Raw genomic sequence first — 19,056 nt, 5'->3', positions numbered from 1 at the left:
CAGAAGGATGAAGCTCAGCTTTATTCAGTTGAGAGCAAACACCAGGGAGGGGCAGACACCGTTAGTAGGCCCTAACCACCAATTTTTGAAAACACAGCACTTAATGAGAGCCAGAAGGATGAAGCTCAGCTTTATTCAGTTGGGAGCAAACACCAGGGAGGGGCAGACACTGTTAGTAGGCCCTAACCACCAATTTTTTAAAAAAACAGCACTTAATGAGAGCCAGAATGTAGAAGCTCAGCTTTATTCAGTTGAGGACAAACACCAGGGAGCAGCAAACAGAGGTATTAGGCCCCATCCAGCAATTAAAAAAAAAAAAAAGCTTAATAAGAGCCAGAAGGTAGAAGCTCAGCTTTATTCAGTTGAGGACAACACCAGGCAGGGGCAGACACCGTTAGTAGGCCCTAATCACCAATTTTTGAAAACACAGCACTTAATGAGAGCCAGAAGGATGAAGCTCAGCTTTATTCAGTTGAGAGCAAACACCAGGGAGGGGCAGACACCGTTAGTAGGCCCTAACCACCAATTTTTGAAAACACAGCACTTAATGAGAGCCAGAAGGATGAAGCTCAGCTTTATTCAGTTGAGGGCAAACACCAGGGAGGGGCAGACACTGTTAGTAGGCCCTAACCACCAATTTTTAAAAAAACAGCACTTAATGAGAGCCAGAATGTAGAAGCTCAGCTTTATTCAGTTGAGGACAACACCAGGCAGGGGCAGACACCGTTAGTAGGCCCATAACCACCTATTTTTAAAAGCACAGCACTTAACGAGAGCAACAAGGTGGAAACTCAGCTTTGTTCAGTGGAGGACAACACCAGGCAGGGGCAGACACCGTTAGTAAGCCCTAAACACCAATTTTTTAAAAAAAATAGCTTAATCAGAGCCAGAAGGTTGAAGCTCAGCTTTATTCAGTTGAGGGCAAACACCAGGGAGGGGCAGACACCGTTAGTAGGCCCTAACCACCAATTTTTAAAATAACAGCACTTAATGAGAGCCAGAAGGATGAAGCTCAGCTTTATTCAGTTGAGAGCAAACACCAGGGAGGGGCAGACACCGTTAGTAGGCCCTAACCACCAATTTTTGAAAACACAGCACTTAATGAGAGCCAGAAGGATGAAGCTCAGCTTTATTCAGTTGAGAGCAAACACCAGGGAGGGGCAGACACCGTTAGTAGGCCCTAACCACCAATTTTTGAAAACACAGCACTTAATGAGAGCCAGAAGGATGAAGCTCAGCTTTATTCAGTTGAGAGCAAACACCAGGGAGGGGCAGACACCGTTAGTAGGCCCTAACCACCAATTTTTGAAAACACAGCACTTAATGAGAGCCAGAAGGATGAAGCTCAGCTTTATTCAGTTGAGGGCAAACACCAGGGAGGGGCAGACACCGTTAGTAGGCCCTAACCACCAATTTTTAAAATAACAGCACTTAATGAGAGCCAGAAGGTTGAAGCTCAGCTTTATTCAGTTGAGGACAAACACCAGGGAGCAGCAAACAGAGGTATTAGGCCCCATCCAGCAATTAAAAAAAAAAAAAAAGAAAAAAAAAGCTTAATCAGAGCCAGAAGGTAGAAGCTCAGCTTTATTCAGTTGAGGACAACACCAGGCAGGGGCAGACACCGTTAGTAGGCCCATAACCACCTATTTTTAAAAGCACAGCACTTAAAGAGAGCAAGAAGGTGGAAACTCAGCTTTGTTCAGTGGAGGACAACACCAGGCAGGGGCAGACACCGTTAGTAGGCCGGAACCAACAATCTTTTAAAAAACAGCACTTAATGAGAGCCAGAAGGTAGAAGCTCAGCTTTATTCAGTTGACGACAACACCAGGCAGGGGCAGACACCGTTAGTAGGCCGGAACCAACAATCTTTTAAAAAACAGCACTTAATGAGAGCCAGAAGGTAGAAGCTCAGCTTTATTCAGTTGAGGACAACACCAGGCAGGGGCAGACACCGTTAGTAGGCCCTAAACACCAATTTTTTTAAAAAAATAGCTTAATCAGAGCCAGAAGGTAGAAGCTCAGCTTTATTCAGTTGAGGACAACACCAGGCAGGGGCACACACCGTTAGTAGGCCCATAACCACCTATTTTTAAAAGCACAGCACTTAAAGAGAGCAAGAAGGTGGAAGCTCAGCTTTGTTCAGTGGAGGACAACACCAGGCAGGGGCAGACACCGTTAGTAGGCCGGAACCAACAATCTTTTAAAAAACAGCACTTAATGAGAGCCAGAAGGTGGAAGCTCAGATTTATTCATTTGAGGACAACTTGAATTAGGGACTGCAGACAGACTTACCAGGCTGTCCCCTGTGTGGACCATGCATCCAATACATTAACCCATTGCGCCACAAAGGACACGTAACCTTCCGTGGCCATGCCTACAGGTCCATGTGTCTGTTGTCAGGTGTACCTTCAGACTCACAGATTGACAGAATGCAAGGACAATGTGGTCTTTAACATGCTGGTGGAGGGGTGGGATGGCTTTTCTCGCAAAAGAATTGTCAACTGGGTAGCTCATAGCGTGGTACAGCGTAGTCCATCATGGCTTTATTGATATTAAATAAAATAAAAAAATAGGCTCTATGCACTGTAAAATAGGTTCCAGGGGTACACGGGCAGCAGTGGTCTGGTCAGTGGAGGCCTAGTGGAAGGAGGGACCGCAGACAGGCTTCGAAGGCCTAACATAATAAAATGGGCTGGCTGTAGGCACTTTATAATTGGTTCCAGGGGTACACGGGCAGCAGTGGTCTGGTCAGTGGAGGCCTAGTGGAAGGAGGGACCACAGACAGGCTTCGAAGGCCTAACATAATAAAATGGGCAGGCTCTATGCACTGTAAAATAGGTTCCAGGGGTACACGGGCAGCAGTGGTCTGGTCAGTGGAGGCCTAGTGGAAGGAGGGACCGCAGACAGGCTTCGAAGGCCTAACATAATAAAATGGGCAGGCTCTATGCACTTTACAATTGGTTCCAGGGGTACACGGGCAGCAGTGGTCTGGTCAGTGGAGGCCTAGTGGAAGGAGGGACCGCAGACAGGCTTCGAAGGCCTAACATAATAAAATGGGCAGGCTCTATGCACTGTAAAATAGGTTCCAGGGGTACACGGGCAGCAGTGGTCTGGTCAGTGGAGGCCTAGTGGAACGAGGGACCGCAGACAGGCTTCGAAGGCCTAACATAATAAAATGGGCTGGCTGTAGGCACTTTATAATTGGTTCCAGGGGTACACGGGCAGCAGTGGTCTGGTCAACGGAGGCCGATTGTAATGAGTGTCTGCCAGTTAGTAGTCCAAAACAACAAATAAATGTGAATGTCTCGCATTAAAACAAAACAAAAACACTAAAGGGTGCAATCATTAGGTTCAGGGGTGGGATCCTCTGCGTTGTTTCAGACCTACTAATTTAGCGCAAAGTATTTACTGTGGTAAATAGAGGACACTGCCCCTGACTATGTTAAGTACCATCATACATGTCAACACAATGGTATTGTCAGTGGCAGGTATGGAAGAATGTCAGCGCATAGACTAAACATTGGTGGAAGTGTGAGAGATAACTGTGGAAGTGGTAGAGCAATGTTTGACCTGGGGGTGGGTGAACTCTCTTGTGGCCGGCAGTACAGGCCCAGGGCCCCTCATGTTACAACAGTGTGTCTGACGTTGGGTGCGCACCACCACCGCCAGAGACACTTTATTGTACTATGAGGGACCCAGTAGCAATGCCGTCGACCAAAAGCAAGCACACCCACCTCTTCAGACAAACAGCAGTCTCACGGGTGCTTGCGCCAAGTCGCGATACCACGGCCCCATGTGGGGAGTTTGGCCATTTAGGGAGGTGCAAACATGTCGTATGCTGGACAATCAGCTGCAGCAAATTAGACATTAGAAAAGTAATTCACAGTAGTCCACAGGCAAGAGCTTTTCATAGGAAAGCTAGGTGTCGGCCGGGCAAGGTGGGGCAAAAGATTTCGAAATCCAGTTGTGGTTCATTTTAATGAATGTTAGATCATCAACATTTTGGGTAGCCACACGAGTACTTTTTTCGGTTAATATTGAACCTGCAGCACTGAATACTCTTTCTGATAGGACACTAGCTGCCGGGCAAGCAAGCTCCTGCAATGCATATTCTGCCAATTCTGGCCAGGTGTCTAATTTTGATGCCCAGTAATCAAATGGGAATGACGGTTGAGGGAGAACATCGATAAGGGATGAAAAATAGTTAGTAACCATACTGGACAAATGTTGTCTCCTGTCACTTTCAATTGATGCAGCAGTACCTGTCCTGTCTGCGGTCATAGCAAAATCACTCCACAACCTGGTCAGAAAACCCCTCTGTCCAACACCACTTCTGATGTGTGCACCCCTAACACTCCTAGTCTGCTGGCCCCTGGAGCTCATGTGAGAACGATCACGTGCGCTGTGTGCTGGGAATGCCTGAAGCAAATGGTCAACAAGAGTTGATTGTTTGGTTGCTAATATTAGTTCCAAGTTCTCATGTGGCATAATATTTTGCAATTTGCCTTTATAGCGTGGATCAAGGAGGCAGGCCAACCAGTAATCGTCATCGTTCATCATTTTCGTAATGCGTGTGTCCATTTTTAGGATACGTAAGGCATAATCCGCCATGTGGGCCAAAGTTCCAGTTGTCAAATCTCCGGTTGTGATTGGTTGAGGGGCAGTTTCAGGCAAATCTACGTCCCTTGTGTCCCTCAAAAAACCAGAACCCGGCCTTGCCACGCAACCAATTTCCAGTGCCCCCGGGAAAGCTTCCTCATTAAAAATATACTCATCCCCATCATCCTCCTCGTCCTCCACCTCCTCTTTGCCCGCTACCTCGTCCTGTACACTGCCCTGACCAGAAAAGGGCTGACTGTCATCAAGGCTTTCCTCTTCCTCTGATGCAGACGCCTGATCCTTTATGTGCGTCAAACTTTGCATCAGCAGACACATTAGGGGGATGCTCATGCTTATTATGGCGTTGTCTGCACTAACCAGCCGTGTGCATTCCTCAAAACACTGAAGGACTTGACACATGTCTTGTATCTTCGACCACTGCACACCAGACAACTCCATGTCTGCCATCCTACTGCCTGCCCGTGTATGTGTATCCTCCCACAAAAACATAACAGCCTGCCTCTGTTGGCACAGTCTCTGAAGCATGTGCAGTGTTGAGTTCCACCTTGTTGCAACATCTATGATTAGGCGATGCTGGGGAAGGTTCAAAGACCGCTGATAGGTCTGCATACGGCTGGAGTGTACAGGCGAACGTCGGATATGTGAGCAAAGTCCACGCACTTTGAGGAGCAGGTCGGAGAACCCAGGATAAGTTTTCAATAAGCACTGCACCACCAGGTTTAAGGTGTGAGCCAGGCAAGGAATGTGTTTCAGTTGGGAAAGGGAGATGGCAGCCATGAAATTCCTTCCGTTATCACTCACTACCTTGCCTGCCTCAAGATCTACTGTGCCCAGCCACGACTGCGTTTCTTGTTGCAAGAACTCGGACAGAACTTCCGCGGTGTGTCTGTTGTCGCCCAAACACTTCATAGCCAATACAGCCTGCTGACGCTTGCCAGTAGCTGGCCCATAATGGGACCACTGGTGTGCAACAGTGTCATCTGCCGATGGAGTGGTTGGCCGACTGCGGTCTGTGGAAGAGCTGTCGCTTCTGCAGGAGGATGAGGAGGAGGAGGAGGGGGTGCGAACGCCTACAGCCAACTGTTTCCTAGACCGTGGGCTAGGCACAACTGTCCCGAAATTGATGTCCCCTGTGGACCCTGCATCCACCACATTCACCCAGTGTGCCGTGATGGACACATAACGTCCCTGGCCATGCCTACTGGTCCATGCATCTGTAGTCAGGTGCACCTTTGTACTCACAGATTGCCTGAGTGCATGGACGATGCGCTGTTTAACATGCTGGTGCAGGGCTGGGATGGCTTTTCTGGAAAAAAAGTGTCGACTGGGTAGCTCGTATCGTGGTTCAGCGTACTCCATCAGGGCTTTGAAAGCTTCGCTTTCAACTAACCGGTAGGGCATCATCTCTAACGAGATTAGTCTAGCTATGTGGGCGTTAAAACCCTGTGTACGCGGATGCGAGGATAAGTACTTCCTTTTTCTAACCAGAGTCTCATGTAGGGTGAGCTGGACTGGAGAGCTGGAGATCGTGGAACTTTCGGGTGTGCCGGTGGACATGGCAGACTGAGAGACGGTTGGAGACGGTATTGTTTCCGCCGGTGCCCTAGATGCAATATTTCCTCCTACAAAACTGGTGATTCCCTGACCCTAACTGCTTTTGGCTGGCAAAGAAACCTGCACAGATACTGCCGGTGGTGCGGAAAATGGTGGCCTTACAGTGACGGAAGGGATGTTGCGTTGCTGACTAGCTTCATTGGCCGAGGGTGCTACAACCTTAAGGGACGTTTGGTAGTTAGTCCAGGCTTGAAAATGCATGGTGGTTAAGTGTCTATGCATGCAACTAGTATTGAGACTTTTCAGATTCTGACCTCTGCTTAAGCTAGTTGAACATTTTTGACAGATGACTTTGCGCTGATCAATTGGATGTTGTTTAAAAAAATGCCAGACTGCACTCTTCCTAGCATCGGATTCCTTTTCAGGGATTGCAGACTGAGCTTTAACAGGATGGCCACGCTGTCCTCCAACAGGTTTTGACTTTGACACGCGTTTTGGCCCAGATACGGGACCGGCAGATGGAACCTGTTGCGATGTTGATGCCTGCTGCGGCCCCTCCTCCACCTCCGCTTCTGAACTACTGCCGCCTGCACCCTGTTCCCCCAATGGCTGCCAATCGGGGTCAACAACTGGGTCATCTATTACCTCCTCTTCGAGCTCGTGTGCAACTTTGTCTGTGTCACCGTGTCGGTCGGTGGTATAGCTTTCGTGGCGGGGCAACATAGTCTCATCAGGGTCTGATTGTGGATCAGTACCCTGAGAGGGCAATGTTGTGGTCTGAGTCAAAGGAGCAGCATAGTACTCTGGCTGTGGCTGTGCATCAGTGCACTCCATGTCAGAATCTACTTGTAATGGGCATGGCCTGTTAAGTGTTTCACTTTCTAAGCCAGGGACGGTATGTGTAAAGAGCTCCATGGAGTAACCCGTTGTGTCGCCTGCTGCCTCCTTCTCTCTTGTTGTTTTTGCTGAAGAGGACAAGGAAGCGACTTGTCCCTGACCGTGAACATCCACAAGCGACGCGCTGTTTTTACATTTAAAAGGCAAAAGAGCTAGAGGCTGAGTCTGCAAGGTAAGCCAAAACTTGCTGTTGCTGCTCCGGCTTTAAAAGCGGTTTTCCTACTCCCAGAAAAGAGAGCGTTCGAGGCCTTGTGTAGCCAGACGACGAACCTGGCTCCACAGCTCCAGACTTAGGTGGAATATTTTTATGGAACAAAGTCCAGCTCACCATACCGACATTCCCCAGGTCTCGGAGCACGGAACCGCTGTGTCAGGGCGTGAACAAACAGGAAAAAAGGAGAAGATCCAGCTCAACGATATAGTGAAAAGTCCATAGTTTTATTTCACCTCGAAAATAGCATGGTGTAAGGACAAAACATCAGCATACAAAAGTGTTAAAAACCAAGATCAACGCGTTTTCGGTGACTAAGCACCCTTAATCATGATACCTGGCACATGTCATGTCTCGTACTTTTATACTGGTATCCGGTCGGCACACCGGCATGACAATTAATCAATCCAATAGAATGGACACACATGAAAAATAAGCACAAAACAAGCATGGTAATAGAACTAAGGCAAATGTTCTAGTTGGATGGAATTACGGAAAAAGGAATACAGAAAAAGCATAGAAAAACTACATACAAAATTTAACACTGAAATAATTAATTAAATAAATAGATCTATACAAAGTTTAATTATAATTGTAATTAAATAACCTAAAATATATAGAAAAAATTATTTATATGATATATAATAAAATATATTCTAATGACAATATGAAAAAAATACTATTTTTAAATATAAATTAAATTTGTGGAAGCAACCTAATCCACTTGAGTTGATGACAATTTTACATGGGAGGGAGAGAAATTTACAAGGGAAAACAAAATCGCCTGAAGTGGGACACGAACTCATATGAGTTCTTTATTCGGAGGTGAGACATGCATGTAAATCTCGTAATGAACGGAGCTACAAGCTTCTTTGACTCGAGAGTCAGCCTTGGAATGTTACGGACTTATAGATGGCCAAGGCTGAAAGAGCAAAGTAAACAAATTAGAGGCAATCAAAGTCGAAGTGAATTAGTGCACAGCAGGAGACGCCGTTACAATGTAGAAGCGGCCAACAGGAAGGAATCATTTTAAATGGATAGTAAATAATAGTTAAATAAATAAAAAAATATTATACATAACAGGAAAACAGGGAAACATACAGAAAATGTAACCTATACATATAGTAAGCAGATAAACGAATGCGCAGTCCATAAGCTGTCAGAAGATTAATAGAAGAGCATTAGATCCTTTCTTTTGTTTAAGCCATGTGGTATTCTAGTACCAAGCTTGAAGATCCACCATGTTTCTCTATTTCTAAGAATCACCTCAACATCTCCTCCTCTAAATGATTTATGAATTTTTTCAATCGCATAAACTTTAAGTGACTCAAGATTTGAATGATGAAAATTAATAAAATGTTGTGAAACTTGTGATATGTTTCTGTTGACATTGATATTCTCAACATCATAAATGTGTTCACGGATGCGTGTTTTTAGGGTACGTATGGTACTCCCCACATATTTGAGGTTACACATTGTGCATTCCATGATATATACCACATTTTTGGTGTTGCAATTCAAAAATGTTTTGATAGGGAAAGTATTCTGGTCACTAGCATCAGTAAAATTACAACGTTTTCCCGAAAATTTGCAAGTTTTGCATGTCACCGCACCACATTTGTAAAAGCCTTTCGTACTAAGCCAATGAGAGGGCTGTGCAATAGGGGTATTGAGAGAGCTCGGTGATAAGCTGGAACCCAAAGAAGGTGCTTTTCTGGATACAATTCTACATCCATTACTCAAAATTTTGGCTATATCAGGATCCTCTTTTAGAATAGTCAAATTATTAATAATCGTTTTTTTGATTAAATTAAACTGATTACTATACTGGAGAACTATAGTGATTGGATCTTGAGGAAGTAGACTTTGGTTTTGTTTTTTGTGAAAACGTGGTCGTCGTGCGACGATTTTTTCTGCTCTTTTTAAGTGCCAGTCACTATAGCCTCTCTGTGAAAGTCTTTCTTTTATACCCTCGATTTCTTGTGAATAATCTTTCTGTGTGCTACAGTTACGTTTTGCTCTTACCATTTCCCCCACAGGAATACTTTTAATTGTATGTTTGGGATGGTGACTGTTTGCGCGCAATATCGTGTTTCCTGCCGTGGTTTTCCGAAATGTGGAGGTAACAATAGGAGCATATGGTATGCCCTTCAATTTTAGGTCTAGAAACTCTATACAGGTGTAATCTTGGCGAGAAATAAATTCAAGATTAAAGGGATTGCCGTTGAAATAATTTGTTAAATCCTGTACGGTAGATACATCAGAATTCCAGATTAATATCAAATCATCGATGTATCTACCGTACCAACATATGCAGTCCTTAAATGGGTTTTCATCATTGTATATATAGGATTCTTCCCACCAACTCATTACCAAATTGGCAATGGAAGGTGAGTATTTAGCACCCATTGACACTCCGCTAATTTGCATGAAATACATTTGATTAAAGCAGAAAAAATTGTTGGTCATGAGAAAAGAGGTGACCTTTATAACATAGGACTGAAGGTCCGCAGAGAAATCACTATATTTCTGCATGTGAAATTTAAGAGCAAATAACGCCACTTCATATGGTATAGAGGTATATAACGAAGTGACATCTGAGGTGATCCATGAAAAGTTTGGCTGCCATATGAACTCCTCCATGAAGTTGAGGACATCAGTACTGTCCCTAAGATAGCCAGGAGTTCTCTGGACGAGAGGCTGGAGGAGCAGATCCAGCCACTCCCCCAGCCTCTCACCCAGAGATCCAATACCCGATACAATCGGCCTCATGGGTGGTGGATATTTATTTTTGTGGGTTTTGGGTAAGGCATACAAAATTGGAGTTACTGGATTTAAAACTTTCAGAGGGTTGAGAGTGAAGAAAATTCCTAGCACTGTGTTTTCAGACACCTTTGTTCAGGAGTGGAACACAATTTTATCTGACTGTTCGTTGAAACTAATTGCACTGATAATACAACACGAGGAAAATTCTCTGATTCAGTTGCAACAAAACATCGAGACTATAACCAGAGAAGTGAAGGACAAAATGACATCAGCACAATTCGATGAGTTCATTAACACCAGTAACTCTAAAATCTCTAAAGCGGAGGAAGCTATTATGGACATAAAAAAACGCAAGTTGGATCGTGATCTTTATGACTATGCTAATGAACAGGTTTATGAGTGGGGAAGGTGGGATAAAATGAACCAATCCCAAAGCTCAATCCTTAAACCCCACAGAAACCGCACGCATAGAAATCGCATGCGAAGACAGGTCACTTTCAGCTCGTCAGATTTGGATACTTCAACTGGAGCCACGGAGGACTCAGACTCTGAACCTGCACAGAGTTCAAAAAACTCCTATTACAAAAAAAGCAAACCTCCGTTTTTCAACAGAAGAAGATCTATCGAAGAAAAGGAAGGAAACACCGAAGCAAACAGAAATCCTCCGAGATATCATCTCAGACGCCAGCGTTAGGTCATTACAATGTTGTCAATATGTCTTCTTTTTCCCTTACAGATGACCAACAAGAACTTCTATCATATGGCCTTAATTTTGTACCAAGCTGCAATTTTGACCTTTTTTCCACGGTTTGTGATGTGAATAGATTTATTAGAAATATCACTCTTAAATTGCATTTTAAGGATGATTCATCAGAGGTAAAAAGCAATACTAATTCTCATAATAATGTATTCAGGTCTCTTGACTTTTCAGACCAGTTATCACTTATGTGTCTATTAGAACTACAGGAAGAAAGTTTAGAGGCGAGTAAAGATTTAACTATTCCAAAAAATGTAATTAAAGTGCCTAACCCTCATTATTATCCTGTCCAAGCACGCAAACCTGCTATGGACAGATTTCAAAATGTGATGGAATCTCAGTTGAGAAATCTCTCTGAAGGCACGCGGGACAGACACCTGCACAATAGTAATCTTAAACCCAGGTTACAGAAGGCATTTCGTGAACTACAAAATAATGACGACCTTGTCATTAAAAACTCTGACAAGGGTGGGTCCGTTGTTATAATGGACAAAGCTAATTATATCACATGGGTTAATGACATGCTCATGGATTCAACTGTATACAAGTGCCTGCCTGCCAATCCCACTCTACAAATACAAAATAGAATCCATAGTCTGATAGACGAGGGGCTTAATTTGGGATTATTTAACAAAAAGGAAGGTGACCATCTGAAAGTTTTAAATCCAGTAACTCCAATTTTGTATGCCTTACCCAAAACCCACAAAAATAAATATCCACCACCCATGAGGCCGATTGTATCGGGTATTGGATCTCTGGGTGAGAGGCTGGGGGAGTGGCTGGATCTGCTCCTCCAGCCTCTCGTCCAGAGAACTCCTGGCTATCTTAGGGACAGTACTGATGTCCTCAACTTCATGGAGGAGTTCATATGGCAGCCAAACTTTTCATGGATCACCTCAGATGTCACTTCGTTATATACCTCTATACCATATGAAGTGGCGTTATTTGCTCTTAAATTTCACATGCAGAAATATAGTGATTTCTCTGCGGACCTTCAGTCCTATGTTATAAAGGTCACCTCTTTTCTCATGACCAACAATTTTTTCTGCTTTAATCAAATGTATTTCATGCAAATTAGCGGAGTGTCAATGGGTGCTAAATACTCACCTTCCATTGCCAATTTGGTAATGAGTTGGTGGGAAGAATCCTATATATACAATGATGAAAACCCATTTAAGGACTGCATATGTTGGTACGGTAGATACATCGATGATTTGATATTAATCTGGAATTCTGATGTATCTACCGTACAGGATTTAACAAATTATTTCAACGGCAATCCCTTTAATCTTGAATTTATTTCTCGCCAAGATTACACCTGTATAGAGTTTCTAGACCTAAAATTGAAGGGCATACCATATGCTCCTATTGTTACCTCCACATTTCGGAAAACCACGGCAGGAAACACGATATTGCACGCAAACAGTCACCATCCCAAACATACAATTAAAAGTATTCCTGTGGGGGAAATGGTAAGAGCAAAACGTAACTGTAGCACACAGAAAGATTATTCACAAGAAATCGAGGGTATAAAAGAAAGACTTTCACAGAGAGGCTATAGTGACTGGCACTTAAAAAGAGCAGAAAAAATCGTCGCACGACGACCATGTTTTCACAAAAAACAAAACCAAAGTCTACTTCCTCAAGATCCAATCACTATAGTTCTCCAGTATAGTAATCAGTTTAATTTAATCAAAAAAACGATTATTAATAATTTGACTATTCTAAAAGAGGATCCTGATATAGCCAAAATTTTGAGTAATGGATGTAGAATTGTATCCAGAAAAGTACCTTCTTTGGGTTCCAGCTTATCACCGAGCTCTCTCAATACCCCTATTGCACAGCCCTCTCATTGGCTTAGTACGAAAGGCTTTTACAAATGTGGTGCGGTGACATGCAAAACTTGCAAATTTTCGGGAAAACGTTGTAATTTTACTGATGCTAGTGACCAGAATACTTTCCCTATCAAAACATTTTTGAATTGCAACACCAAAAATGTGGTATATATCATGGAATGCACAATGTGTAACCTCAAATATGTGGGGAGTACCATACGTACCCTAAAAACACGCATCCGTGAACACATTTATGATGTTGAGAATATCAATGTCAACAGAAACATATCACAAGTTTCACAACATTTTATTAATTTTCATCATTCAAATCTTGAGTCACTTAAAGCTTATGCGATTGAAAAAATTCATAAATCATTTAGAGGAGGAGATGTTGAGGTGATCCTTAGAAATAGAGAAACATGGTGGATCTTCAAGCTTGGTACTAGAATACCACATGGCTTAAACAAAAGAAAGGATCTAATGCTCTTCTATTAATCTTCTGACAGCTTATGGACTGCGCATTCGTTTATCTGCTTACTATATGTATAGGTTACATTTTCTGTATGTTTCCCTGTTTTCCTGTTATGTATAATATTTTTTTATTTATTTAACTATTATTTACTATCCATTTAAAATGATTCCTTCCTGTCGGCCGCTTCTACATTGTAACGGCGTCTCCTGCTGTGCACTAATTCACTTCGACTTTGATTGCCTCTAATTTGTTTACTTTGCTCTTTCAGCCTTGGCCATCTATAAGTCCGTAACATTCCAAGGCTGACTCTCGAGTCAAAGAAGCTTGTAGCTCCGTTCATTACGAGATTTACATGCATGTCTCACCTCCGAATAAAGAACTCATATGAGTTCGTGTCCCACTTCAGGCGATTTTGTTTTCCCTTGTAAATTTCTCTCCCTCCCATGTAAAATTGTCATCAACTCAAGTGGATTAGGTTGCTTCCACAAATTTAATTTATATTTAAAAATAGTATTTTTTTCATATTGTCATTAGAATATATTTTATTATATATCATATAAATAATTTTTTCTATATATTTTAGGTTATTTAATTACAATTATAATTAAACTTTGTATAGATCTATTTATTTAATTAATTATTTCAGTGTTAAATTTTGTATGTAGTTTTTCTATGCTTTTTCTGTATTCCTTTTTCCGTAATTCTGTCCAACTAGAACATTTGCCTTAGTTCTATTACCATGCTTGTTTTGTGCTTATTTTTCATGTGTGTCCATTCTATTGGATTGATTAATTGTCATGCCGGTGTGCCAACCGGATACCAGTATAAAAGTACGAGACATGACATGTGCCAGGTATCATGATTAAGGGTGCTTAGTCACGGGAAACGCGTTGATCTTGGTTTTTAACCCTTTTGTATGCTGATGTTTTGTCCTTACACCATGCTATTTTCGAGGTGAAATAAAACTATGGACTTTTCACTATATCGTTGAGCTGGATCTTCTCCTTTTTTCCGGAATATTTTTATCCCCATGACCACCTGATGCTCCACTACCACTACCATCATTACCAGCTGACAATGAACGCCCACGGCCACGACCTCTTGCACCAGACTTCCTCATTGTTTTAAAAACTTAACCAAAGTAACTTTATTTGTTGCTGTCAAACAACTTACACGGTGAGCTATAACTTCAGTATGATTTCAATATCCATATTGGACCAGCACTCCTCCCATTTGGCTCAGGTGATTTTAATTAGCAGGAGACTGCAAAGTAAGGGGTCTAGCCCATTTTGGCTCTCACTGAAGAGCTGGAGGAAGGTGAGTTTAAATGCTCCCTTCATTTTGGTGCTGGTGCTGTGTGGCGGCCATTGTTGCTGTGGCTTTGTGCTGGTGGGGCGGCGCGGTCTGGAGTCTTGGGGACTCAGTCTCGCAGCATGGGTGCTGTGGGGCAACAGGCCGTCCGCCCTGCTGGTGCATGGCCGCTGCGGCGGTGGTCGCCGCACGGCTCCGCTCCGTTAGGGCGTTAGGACCCACTACGAGGTTTGCCGTGAAGGGGCAGTGGGCTTCATACAGTCTGATCAGAATGTTAAACTGAAAACCTCATGTTCAGTATTTAAATTTTTGCCTAGCGGCTTTAGATCAACGTATGATTTTGGGATGTGCGGTTCATGCTCTTTTTTTTTTCTTTTTGCACATAGCATGTACTTGTCTCTTTTTTTGGACCAGCACTCCTCCCATTTGGCTCAGGTGATTTTAATTAGCAGGAGACTGCAAAGTAAGGGGTCTAGCCCATTTTGGCTCTCACTGAAGAGCTGGAGGAAGGTGAGTTTAAATGCTCCCTTCATTTTGGTGCTGGTGCTGTGTGGCGGCCATTGTTGCTGTGGCTTTGTGCTGGTGGGGCGGCGCGGTCTGGAGTCTTGGGGACTCAGTCTCGCAGCATGGGTGCTGTGGGGCAACAGGCCGTCCGCCCTGCTGGTGCATGGTCGCTGCGGCGGTGGTCGCCGCACGGCTCCGCTCCGTTAGGGCGTTAGGACCCACTACGAGGTTTGCCGTGAAGGGGCAGTGGGCTTCATACAGTCTGATCAGAATGTTAAACTGAAAACCTCATGTTCAGTATTTAAATTTTTGCCTAGCGGCTTTAGATCAACGTATGATTTTGGGATGTGCGGTTCATGCTCTTTTTTTTTTCTTTTTGCACATAGCATGATTTCAATATCCCTTTACAGGTTGGTGAGACCACAAGGAAAATCAGGCCCAATGTTACACACTCTGTTTTCTGTGGCACCAAATCACAGAGATGCCACACACGCAGGACTGTCACTCAAGCACAAATGTCAATATTAATCTCCCACCTATTTTTTTTTTTTTTTTCAGGGAGACTTTAGAAACCAAATAAGATAAAATGATTTTTACAGGGAGACTTTAGAAACCAAATAAGATAAAATGATTTTTTCAGGGACAATTTAGAACCCAAATCAAGCAAAAAAATAAATAGGCTTTCTATGGCCCACTGAGTGAGAGATGGCACACACAGGAGTCAGGAGTGGCACACAAGCCCTGAGGCCAATATTTTTCTCCCACTGATTGATGTAGTGATTTTTTTTCAGGTAGATTTTAGAACCCAAATCAAGCAAAAAAATAAATAGGCTTTCTATGGCCCACTGAGTGAGAGATGGCACACACAGGAGTCAGGAGTGGCACACAAGCCCTGATGCCAATATTTTTCTCCCACTGATTGATGTAGTGATTTTTTTTCAGGTAGATTTTAGAACCCAAATCAAGCAAAAAAATAAATAGGCTTTCTATGGCCCACTGAGTGAGAGATGGCACACACAGGAGTCAGGAGTGGCACACAAGCCCTGAGGCCAATATTTTTCTCCCACTGATTGATGTAGTGATTTTTTTTCAGGTAGATTTTAGAACCCAAATCAAGCAAAAAAATAAATAGGCTTTCTATGGCCCACTGAGTGAGAGATGGCACACACAGGGATGGCACTCTAGCAGAAATGCCAATCTTAATCTCCCACAAAAAAACAAAACAAACAGGGACTGTCCTACAATTACTATCTCCCTGCAGTAATCTCAGCCAGGTATGGCAGGCAGCAATAAGGAGTGGACTGATGCACAAATTAAATAAAAAGTGTGGACAAACAAAAAAGATAGCTGTGGAGAAAGGAAGGAACAAGAGGATTTGTGCTTTGAAAAAAGCAGTTGGTTTGCACAGTGGCGTACACACAGCAATGCAGCTATCAGGGAGCCTTCTAGGGCAGCCCAATGAGCTACAGCGCTGAGGAAAAAAAAAAAATGTAGCTTCCACTGTCCCTGCACACCGAAGGTGGTGTTGGACAGTGGAAATCGCTACAGCACAAGCGGTTTGGTGGTTAATGGACCCTGCCTAACGCTATCCCTGCTTCTGAAGAAGCGGCAGCAACCTCTCCCTAAGCTCAGAGCAGCAGCAGTGAGATGGCGGTCGGCGGGAACGCCCCTTTATAGCCCCTGTGACGCCGCAGACAGCAAGCCAATCACTGCAATGCCCTTCTCTAAGATGGTGGGGACCAGGACCTATGTCATCACGCTGCCCACACTCTGCGTTCACCTTCATTGGCTGAGAAATGGCGCTTTTCTCGTCATTGAAACGCAACTTTGGCGCGAAAGTCGCGTACCGCATGGCCGACCCCGCACAGGGGTCGGATCGGGTTTCATGAAACCCGACTTTGCCAAAAGTTGGCGACTTTTGAAAATGAACGACCCGTTTCGCTCAACCCTATTTGTAAGGCCAAAAGGCATTACTAGACACTCAAAATGACCTTCTAGGGTATTAAAGGCTGTCTTCCATTCATTGCCTTCTTTTACCTGCAGCAAATTATGTGCCCCACGAAGATCGATCTTAGAGAACCATTCGGCACCAACTAATTGGTTAAACAAATCGGGAATTAGCGGCAAGGGGTAAGGATTACGCACCGCGATCTTATTAATCTCCTTGAAATCCAGACACGGCCTGAGACCCCCATCTTTTTTTTACAAAAAAGAATCCCACAGCCACAGGGGATTTAGAGGGTCTTATATGACCTGCAGCAAGACTAGTCTGCAGGTATTCCTTTAAGGCCTCCCTCTCAGGAATCGTCAGATTAAATAAACGACTTTTAGGGAGAGTTTCACCTGGGACGAACTCAATAGCGCAATTGTAATCTCTATGAGGTGGTAGAGCTTGTTACTCCACCTCTGAAAATACTTTCCAGAATTCCTGAATGGCTTCAGGTAGCTCACTTTTCACAACAGCAGCAATGTGTACATCACAACATTTCCCATAACACTCTTTTGTGTACAAAAATGGGTCACCTCCTAATAGAAAACACAGAGAAGGCTGCAGATACAAAGAGAAAACAGAAACTAAGACTAGCAGAACCAGAGCTCCCAGTACTGCACAAATAACACACACAGTAGACAAAGCAAAGCATGAAGCCAGAACTAAAGCAGATTAACACTGTTGTCCAGCAAGGACTGGGAGGCAGGTGCTGGTTAATAAAGTGTGAAACAATCACCTGACCCAAGACAAACCCAGCACCAGAAGGAAAAGGCCAGCAGCCAGAACACCAGAAGAAAATGGCGGCTAGTCACAAACTAAACAGATTCTAACAGTTGGTCCATCTACCAGCTGAGAGACCAGGTAATTGTCCTGAATTGTGGATAAGAATTTGCAGCTTTTAGCACAACCAGAAGATTCTATGTCCCATTGAATGTCTGGATAATTAAAATCCCCCATAATAAGGACCCTGATTTTTTAATTTGCTGCAGAATTTCCTCCTCTACCTGTTCAGACATATTAGGAGGCTTGTAGCAAACTCCAATTAGCAGCTTTCCGTTATTGCCACCCCCATGAACATTTACCCATACTGACTTTACATTGTCGCAGCTCCCCCCAGTGTTGTCATGAGCACTTACCGTATACAGTTGTGCTCAAAAGTTTACATACCCCGGCAAAATTTTTGCTTTCTTGGCCTTTTTTCAGAGAATATGAAAGTTACCTTTTTCTCCACTCATGGTTAGTGGTTGGGTGAAGCCATTTATTGTCAAACGATTGTGTTTTCTCTTTTTAAATCATAATGACAACCCAAAACATCCAAATGACCCTGATCAAAAGTTTACATACCCTGGTGATTTTGACCTGATAACATGCACAGAAGTTGACACAAATGGGTTTGAATGGCTACTAAAGATAACATTCTCACCTTTGACCTGTTTGCTTGTAATCAGTGTGTGTGCATAAAAGCTGTGTGAGGTTCTAGGATCCAGACTCTTGCATCTTTCATCCAGCCACTGATGTTTCTGGATTGTGAGTCGTAGGAAATGCAAAATTGTCAACGGAAAAGGTAGTTGAACTGTGTAAAACAGGAAAGGGATACAAAAAGATATTTAATTCTATCGCGGTATGTAAACTCTTGAGCACGACAGTATAATCTATATATATGAGGCATCGTGATTACTCTCTAATCCCGCCCCCTGCACAGTAGCTCCGCCCCCTACCACATCACCACACACAATCCCGCCCCCCACAAATCCCACCCCTCACCACATTACCACACATAATCCCGCCCCCTCACCACATCACCACACAATCCCGCCCCCCACCGAATTACCACACATAATCCCGCCCCCCACCACATCACCACACATAATACCGCCCCCCACCACATCACCACACATAATCCCGCCACCCCACCACATTACTACACATAATCCCGCCCCCACCACATTACCACAGATAATCCTGCCCCCACACCCCATTACCACACATAATGCCGCCCCCACCACATTACCACACATAATTCCTCCCCCCACCACATTACCACACATAATCCAGCCCCCCACCACATTACTACAGATAATCCCACCCCCCACCACATTACCACACATAATCCCGCCCCCCACCACATTACCACACAT

Source organism: Ranitomeya variabilis, chromosome 6, assembly GCF_051348905.1.
Source record: "Ranitomeya variabilis isolate aRanVar5 chromosome 6, aRanVar5.hap1, whole genome shotgun sequence".
In the NCBI taxonomy this organism is placed as follows: Eukaryota; Metazoa; Chordata; class Amphibia; order Anura; family Dendrobatidae; genus Ranitomeya; species Ranitomeya variabilis.
Note: the sequence above shows the minus strand (reverse complement) of the source record.